We start from the raw sequence: 9,536 nt of genomic DNA, 5'->3' as shown, positions 1-9,536 counted from the left end.
GTGGTGCGAAGAAATGGACATAATGCTCCAGTTGAAGCTGAAGCAGTGTTTTATGTAGGTTTAACAAGACTTCCTTTTGTACTCTATGCCACTGTTAATAAAGGTCAAGATCCCTCCAGTGTTTTTAAGCCCTCTCTGAACCTATCCTGCCACCTTTAATGGTTTAAGCACATAAACACGCAGGTCACTCTGCTTCTGCCACTCCTTTAGAATTGTACTCTTCGTTTTAGATTGTCTCTCTGTGTATTTTTCATATCAAAATGAATACTTCACACACTCTGCTTCAATTTTCATCTGTCACCTGTCTGCGTCCTTTTTGTAAGGTTTATGTTATCCTCCTCACAGTTCACAACGCTTCCAAGTTTCAAACAAGACAATAAGACATAGGAGCAGAAGTAGACAATTTGCTCTATCGAGTCAGCCCCCCCATTCAATGAAATCATGGAAGAACTAATGATCAACAAGTCCGACTGCCTTCTTCCCCAAACCCTTGATTCCCTCACTTATTAAAAATGTGTTCTTCTCAATCTCGAATATACTTATGACCCAGTCCTGACAACCCTCTGCAGTGAAGAATTCCACAGATTGATGATCGTCAGAGAAAAAAATCCTGCTCATCTCTGTCTTTAATAGGTGACTCCTTATTCAAAGATTATGTCCTCTGATCCTAGACTCTCCCACAAGGGGATACAACATTTGCTGCCTCACAGTGCCAGGCACCCGGGTTCAATCTAGCCTTAGGTGACTGCCCGAGTGGAGTTTGCACATTCTCCCTGTGTCTGTGTGGGTTTCCTCTGGGTGCTCCGATTTCCTCCCACAGTCCAAAGATGTGCAGGTTAGGTGGATTGGCCATGCTAAATTGCCTATGGTGTCCAGGAATGTGTAAGTTAGGTGGATTAGCCATGGGAAATACAGGGTTACAGGGATAGGGTAGGGGTTCAGTCTGGGTGGGATGCACTTCGGAGAGTCTGTGTGGACTTGTTGGGCCAAATGGCCTTTTTCCACACTGTAGGGATTCTGTTCTATGATTCTCTACACCCACTCTGTCAAACTCCTAAGAATCTTTTACATTTTAATAAGGTCTCCTCTCATTCTTCTAAATTCTGATGAGTGCAAGACCAACCTACTCAATCTCTCCTCATAAGAAATTCCCTCCATACCCAAGATCAATCTAGTGAACACTACCTGGATTGCATCCAATTCCAGCATATCTTTCCTTAAGTTAGCAGCCAAGAACTGTTCACAGTATAATATCCTCTAAATTTTTAAACAGTACCTAGTATGCAAAGCTCTAGGTCCTTAATATATATCAGGAAGAGGATAGGTCCCAACAATGACCCCTAGGGAGCTGCACTACAAACCTTCCTCCAGTCCAAAGTTATGTCACTCACTCAATTTTGCAGTCACATTGCCACTAACACTTTTACTCCATGAGTTCTAGCTTTGCCCACAAGTCTAATGTATGGCACTGTATCAAATGTTTTTTGAAAGTTCACAGACACCACATCCACCACTTCATCCTCATCAAACCATTCTGTTGCTTTACCAAAGAACTGACACCAATTAGTTAAATATCATTTGCCTTCACTAAATCCATGTTGGCTTTCCTTAATTAATCAAAATTTGCCCAAGTGACTGTTAAGTTTGTCCCAAAGAGCTATTTCTAAATTCTCTTCCATCATCTAGGTTAAATGACTGGCCTGGATGCAACCTTCCCCTTTTTGAACAAGAATGCAACATCTGCAGTTCTACAGTCCTCTGGCACCACTGTTGGATCTAAAGAAGATTGAGTAATTATGGTCAGTGCCTCTAGAATTTCCATTCACAAATCCCTCAGCATGCTTGGAAGCATCTCATCCAGTCCTGATGCTTTGTCAACTTTAAGTACAAACAGCCTATCCAACACTTCCTAAATAAAAACCGAAAGAAATGTGGATGCCGTAAATCAGGAACAAAAACAGAAGTTGCTGGAAAAGTTCAGTAGATCTAACAGCATCTGTGAAGGAAAAAACAGAATTAATGTTTCAGTTCAGGTGACCCTTTCTCAGACCAGTTCTGAGGAAGGGTCACTGGACCTGAAACTTTAACTCTGATTTTTTTCTTCACAGTTGCTGCCAGACCTGCTGAGCTTTTCCAGCAACTTCTGTTTTCGATCCAACACTTCTTCCTTATCAAGTTTAAACCCTTCAAGTTTCTGAATGAACTCTTCTTTTGCTAAGAATTATGCAGCATATTCTTCTTTGGCAAAGCTAATAAGTATAAAATATTCATTTTGAACCTCAGCCATGCCTCCTGCCTCCAAATGTAAATCCTCTTTTTGGTACCTAATTAGTTTCATTCCTCCTTTTACCACCCATTTACAATGTCCATATTTGAATTCCAAATTCCCTTTCATATTAGCTCCCAGTCTGTTCTGACATTCTCTTTGTTTCTCTTACTTGCTTTATCCATCCCCTCTAAACCTTCCTTCTTTTTGATTACTTTCCTGGAAACCTTGCATCCAGGAATACTTAACAGCCAGTCCTGCCCTTCCTTGATCTACAGCATCATATTTCCATGCAACTCACCAATCTTGTTTACAAAACACTGCATTCACATTCTTGCACAGTAATCCTAATATAGGTTTTATTATTTTGCCTCTTATTGTGAACCCACCTAATGACTGACACAGCCCTGAAAAGAACTGATAATTCCAAGAAAACAATGTATAAGGGAAGCACTAAATAAAGATCCAGTTCTAATTTTAAAAGCACCTGTTATGGATCTCTAGGACACATATCCTGAGCTGATGAAGAACTTGCTTCATGAATTACTAAGGCTTCTAGTATATGCCTCATTTGAAATGCCTGAAGACATGACACTAAGCTCAGCTCCGTATCACCAAATAGGAACAAAAATGTCATGGATAATGCCTTAGGACACCAGAAATATGAAGTGAGCAATAATAATTGTGCATAATGTATCGTTGTTATCCAAAGCTACATGTTTCAATGTGGCCGAATTAAATTCCTGTTACGTAGGATTTTCTGACTTCTTTTAGGGTTTCAGGATTATGACTCTGAATGTCAAAACTGACTATTACACACTCCCACCACAACCACTGCCAAACTCAGAGTGAGCTATTCCTGACTTTCCCTCTGTCCCTAGGCATGATGGGGGTCTACCCCTTGACTGTACTCTATCATTCCCACTAGATTCTCTTCAGGTGAGGGGCAGGATGCATTGAGAAAATGTCCCTTTTTCCTTAACCACCGATGTCTTTGCCAGCAGAGTTTGATTCTGTGTTGAAAACCTATGGGGCTATGGAGCACGTCCATCAGCACTGAGTTCTCCTTTGGGCGGTAGGTGATTTGTTTTGCCACTTCCAGCTCTACAGAAGGTACTCAGGAAAAGAATTCCTGATGTGGAATCTGGTCAAACACTCAACATTTTGCCAACATGACACCCAAGCATTCTGAAATGATTCCAACCTACAGCAGTCCCAATTTGATCAGTCAGACAACAGTTATCTGAACACTTTGCTCTACCTGCTCTCTGATCAAACTGCTCTCAATCACAAACCATGATAGCAAATGATTTTGAACCTGCCCACCTGATGATAAGCAGATGTTATGTCCTGACAGTATCCAGTCGGTGGTCCTCCTATTAAGTGTTCCAGGTACTTCTTCCCAAACACTAATGCTTTATGGTGCTGTTGAATAATCCAATAAGCCTTGGTCAGGTTCAGGTACACCGTCTCCTGTCTTTCCGAGCTCCAGAACTCTCTGCAGCAAATACACACAAGCAGTGAAGTCAGCGTCATTTTGACTTTTTACAAAATTCATCCTGTTTTGGAGAAAGGAAGGCAGTCTCAAGGGAAGCATGCAGCAGTGAAGAGAAGGATGATCCAGACACTTCAGAGCAGTGCTGAGCAAGGCAAACTATCAGATACCAGTTGATTTGAGGTATACTTTTGTCCTTCAACACATTTAGTCTCTACACTGAAAAGATCTAATGCTATTTGTTGAGGCCATCACTATTTTTCTTTTATTTTTCTCTTTTGATTTGGAACTGAGAGTTGAAGTTAAGATTTGAACTTTGAACAGTGGTTTGTTTTAAGAAAAAGAACAAGAACAGAGTTTTTTTATGGCTATTCCCTTAAGGGCAATCAGTGGTAGTGGGTAGTGGAAAACCTAACAGTTTTTCATTGGTTATGGTCTACCAATGGAAGTACAGTCTAATCAAGAATCAAACTTTATGTCAAACCTTTTTCAGGATAGCATTAGCATCTTGGGAATTAAACAACTAAAATTGACAGGGTACCAACCACAGACCCAAGATGCTTTGGAGAGGTATCAACAGACTGTCAAAACATTGATCAAAGCCTATTGTTATGAGTGTCCAAAGAATTGGGATAAAGTGTCAGATTTATTTGACAACAGAGACTCTCCAAATGAATCTATTGGGCGTTAGCCCATCTAAATTAGTTTATGGCTATGAAACAAGGGGGCCATTAAAACTGGTTAGAGATACGTTGTTAAGCCAGACAAAAAAATCTTCAATGTTAGAGTGTTTATTCACATTTCTGAAGGAGTTGCCAGGAGGTGATGGCCTAGTGTTATTATCACTAAACTGTTAATCCACAGACCCAGGCAATGTTCTGGGGGCACGGGTTCAAATCCCACCAATAAAAATCTGGATGACAAGGCTGGAATGGACAAGCCAGTGAATTATTTTTCCACGAAGTTAAACCAACACCAGAAAAAATATTCCACTGTAGAAGAAGAGGCATTGCAAGTGTTGGCAGCTCTTCAAGTTTTATGTTCAACATGGGAGCTATGAAACTTTGATTTTTTTTTAATGATGATAATCCATTAACTTTCATTGAGAAATTTAAAACTAAAATTCTGAAATTATTCTTTAGAGGTTTTAATCTAAGAATTGTACATATTTCAGGGAAAAAAGTGTAATTGTTGATGCTTTATCCCAAATATAAACTGTTGGAAAATTAAGAATGTAACCAAGAAAGTTGTATTGCGATTAAGAATCCAGTGGGAGGAAGAATTGAACAGCTATTAGTTTTGAGTCCTGTTTGTTGTTTAAGTGTTACTAACCTTGACATGAAACACATTTTTGAGATGGAGTTGCAATTCTTTTAAGGGTGGAGGTACGTTAAGACTATTACTATTTTTCTTTTTATTGATTTGTGAGTTGAAGTTAAGTATTAAATTTATCACCAATCTAAGGACACTGTAGATGGTGCTAGTGGCTGCTATGCTCAGGGCTGACAGCAGGTTAGATGTTGAATTGGTCGATCAAGGGAGGACTGGTGCTAACCAGACAATTCTCAGCTGACAGAGCATGGCGATTCAAAAGAGAGAACCAGTTCTGTCTGGGTTTTTCACAGGAAGCAGTGTGATTTTTCTTAAACTTCTGGAGAATGGGGTGCTTTGTTTTGTTCTCTCTCTAGTTTCTCCTCAGTTATTGAATTGTTGAATGTTCTGAGAAAAGAATCCCAGTCTATAACAAATAAGTAAATATTTCTAGAAGATAGCAAGAACTGCAGATGCTGGAGTCAGAGTCAATACAATGTGGAGCGGGAGGAACACAGCAGGCCAGGCAGCATCAGAGGAGCAGAAAAGTTGACATTTCGGGTTTACACCCTTGACTGTGAGCTTGTGGCGCAATGGTAGCGTGTCGGACACCAGATCAAAAGAATGCATGTTCAAATCATGCCAGGCTAATGCTATGTGGCGATGACTTAATTCCCTGGGTTTGCATCAGGGCAGAGTTTGTCTGGAAATATTTCTAGAAGTCTGTTGAAACTATTTATATAAGCTGGTGACTTTGGAATTCAAGCAATAAATGCAGCTCTACATGCCAGCGAACAACCCATTGTCCAAGGATTTCTACAGGTCTGGTATCCATTGTTTGAAACTGATTATTGAACTGGCAAATTATAATTCATTCATTTTTTTAAAATTTGTCTCTCAACTGGGCTTTAGATGGTAGATGTTGATTAGATTGCCTTATTGTTTATTGGTGTTCTACTAATGTTACATTATTAATAATAAATTGTTAATTTTGTTTAAGTTACAAATTTGGTGTCCAAGATCTGTTATTCATAAAACCTGGTTACGAACAATTGAGCAACTTTGAAGATCACTGAATGATTTAATTTTTCTATGCTGTGAATCCAGAGACAGAGAGGCTGATTTGGTTTGGCTTATCATCCCTGTGTTGTAACATGTGGACCACCCACCATCAACTGGAACACTGCTGAGAAGATTGTTACCTCTATCAGATGTTACAGAAACCTCTCTCATATAGAAATGATCAAAATTCACAGCACAGAAGGAGGTCATTCAGCCCATCATATCTGAAAAAAAGCAGTGATCTCTAGCCTCAATTTCTAGCTCTTAGTCCTTGAGGTGACAGCACATCCAGTGCATATTCAAGTTTTTTAAAAATATTGTGAGGGCTTCTGCTTCGATCATCTTTCAAGCTATCAATTCCAAATGCCACCACCCTCTGGATGAAATCTTTTCTCCTTTCATCCCTCTGCCAATGGTATTACATCATTCCTCCAGCTACTGTCCTCTTCACTATACAGGAGATAGCTCCTTCTATTCACTTTATCCAGGTCCCTGATCTTTGGTACAGCTCAATTAAATCTCTCCTTACTTCCTTGTTTTATTTTCAATGCATGTACTAACTTAGAGATATTTTCAAATCAACCTGTTCGAAGACATTATGACACACCTCTGACGGTGTGGGCCTCCTGGTTCAGAGGTAGGGAAATTGCCATTACAATGCACCATCCACCTTCTTGTCAGTTCATCAATGAAAAAGTAAACAAAAGCTATCTGCTCAAACTTTCTATGTAGTTAAAGTTCTCCAGCCCAGGCAACAAACTAACAATCTCAGAGTCATACAGTCATACAGCACAGAAACAGACGCTTCAGTCCAACCAGTCCATGCCAACCATAATACCAAATTAAAATAGTTCCACGTGCCTCCGTTTGGCCCATATCCCTCCAAACCTTTCCTATTCATGTACTTATCCAAATGTCTTTTAAATGTTGTCACTGGACCTGCAACCGCCATTTCCTCTGACACTTCAATCCACACAGGAACTACACTCTGTGAGAAAAGTTGCCCCTCATGTCCTTTTTAAATCTTTTTCCTCTCACCTTAAAAATATGCCCCCTAGTTTTGAACTCCTCCATCTTAAGGAAATGACCTTTGCTATTCGCTTTATCTATACTCCTTATGATTTATAAACCTCTAAAAGGTCATCCCTCAACCTCCAATGCTCCAGTCAAAAAAGTCTCAGTCTATTTAGCCTCTCCTTATAACTCAAATCTCCATGCCCAGCAACATCCTGGTAAATCTTTCCTGAACCCTTTCCAATTTAATAATATGCTTCCTATACCAGGGCAACTCGAACTGCACACAGTACTCCAGAAGAGGCCTCACCAACATCCTGTACAACCTTAACATGATGTCCCAACTCCAATACTCAAAGGTCTGGGCAATGAAGGCATGTGTAATAAATGCCTGCTTAACACTCTGTCTACCTGTGACGCAAATTTCAAAGAATTCTGTGCCTGAATCCCTAGGTCTCTCGTTCTACAACATTACCCAGGGCCCTACCATTAACTGTATAAGTCCTGCCCTTGTTTGTTTTACTAAAATGCAATACCTTGCATTTATCCAAATTAAACTCCATCTGCCACTCCTCAGCCCATTGACCCAATCAATCAAGATTTCTTTTTAATCTTAGATAACTTTCTTCATTGTCCTCTGTTCCCTCTCCAGTGTGATTACATCCTTCCTTCAACATTTAATTCTTTATGTGTGCCTTATTCCATTCCTCAATAAATGAAGGAAACTATACTGTGTGCCTTCATAGAGTTAAGTGCCCTTCCTAGTTATTTACCCATGCTGTTACCTTCGGGGATCTGTGGACATGCTCTCCAAAATGCCTCTCAGTGTCCAGTTGTTTATTGTTAACCTCCTTAAACACATTATCTTACTCCTCTGAATTGAAGGCTATTTGATACTTCCTGCCCACCTGAACAGTACACCAATAGCTTCTTGAGGTCTATAGCTTCCCTTCTCACTAGCACCACAAAGGCAATTTTTGCATTAGCGGCAAACCTGGTTAATAATAGTAAGTCTAAGTCATTGAAGTACACCACAAAAAGTAACAAACTGTCCAGAAACCCACTGTGAATAGCCTTCAGGAACAAATAAACTGCTGACTTTGAGTCATGCTGTGGAGAGACGGCAAATATGGACAACCCTGATATTAATGGCATTCAGGCACAATTTTAAAGAAAACTTACTCTGATGTGTAACACAAAAGAAAAATCTACATTTCAAATGAAGTCAACTCCCAATTCTCTGACTTATCCATCAAAACATACACCAGTTGCTTATTTCTCCCTTCATAGCCCATTCCCCGACACCTTGACCCCACCACATTCTAACCCCACACCCTCCCTCGGGGGAACTTTGTATCCTGCCTCAGGGGGAGCTCTGCATGCTATCTCTGCAGGAACCGTGCATGATCTCTGGCCGAACTCCGCACCCTGCCTCGGAGGGACCCTGTACTCTGACTCAGGACAAACTCTGCTCCCTGTCTCAGGATGAAACCTGCCTAAGCACAAACCCACACTGTGTCTCTGGCAAACCCTGCACCCTGTATTTGTTGGAATTCTATATGCTACACTCATAGGATTCCCACATACACACTAACGTAACCCTGTATACTGTGCCAACTGGAACCCCACAGACCATTCTAGTCTGATGCCCACACACTGCGCTAATGGGAATGCTGCATCATCTCAACTGTACAACATTCTGTTAATATGCAACATTTAGCCCAAACTGACCCTGGTGGGTAGTGCTTGTAACTTGTTAATTTAGTTAGAGACATAGGTGCTTTGGTGATGGCTTGTTTTTAATAAAGGTATTTCACTCAAAGATCTTAGACCATGGTCCCAAGTATCTCCTCAAGGAGATCCTGGCCATCACAGTCTCTGTAAAATCAGCTTAAAGAGCAAACAGTAAAACAATATGAAAGATATGTGCAGCAGTCACTCTGTCCAATTCTAATTATCTATCTTCTTTAATCCTGCATGCTGAATTCAGCGAGGTACCTGATCGATAAAGCATGCCTCTCATATCCGGAGTATTGGTCCCGGGCTTCCTGTTCATTATGCTCCAGGATTGCTAGCAGTTCAAGGTAGTATCGAATGGCATCTTCAGGGTGGCCAGCTGTCATATGTGCTTCAGCAAGACCTGCACAGCACTGTAACACAAAATCCAGATAACAACTTACATTAGAAAGTTATCAAAAAGATTGATGAAAGTTTCCAGAAAGATTGATGATGACAGAGCAGTAGACATTGGATTTTAGCGAAGCCTTCGACAAGGTTCCGTATGGTAGACTAATTGGGATTCAGAGTGAGCTTGTCAATTGGGTACATAATTGGCTTAATGGCAGGAGACAGAGATTGGTGGTGGAGGGTTGCTTTTCGGACTGGAGG

Source organism: Rhincodon typus, chromosome 28 (assembly GCF_021869965.1).
Source record: "Rhincodon typus isolate 14 chromosome 28, sRhiTyp1.1, whole genome shotgun sequence".
NCBI classification, from domain to species: Eukaryota; Metazoa; Chordata; class Chondrichthyes; order Orectolobiformes; family Rhincodontidae; genus Rhincodon; species Rhincodon typus.
The sequence above is the reverse complement of the archived record's forward strand: the minus strand, read 5'-3'. Positions refer to the sequence as shown.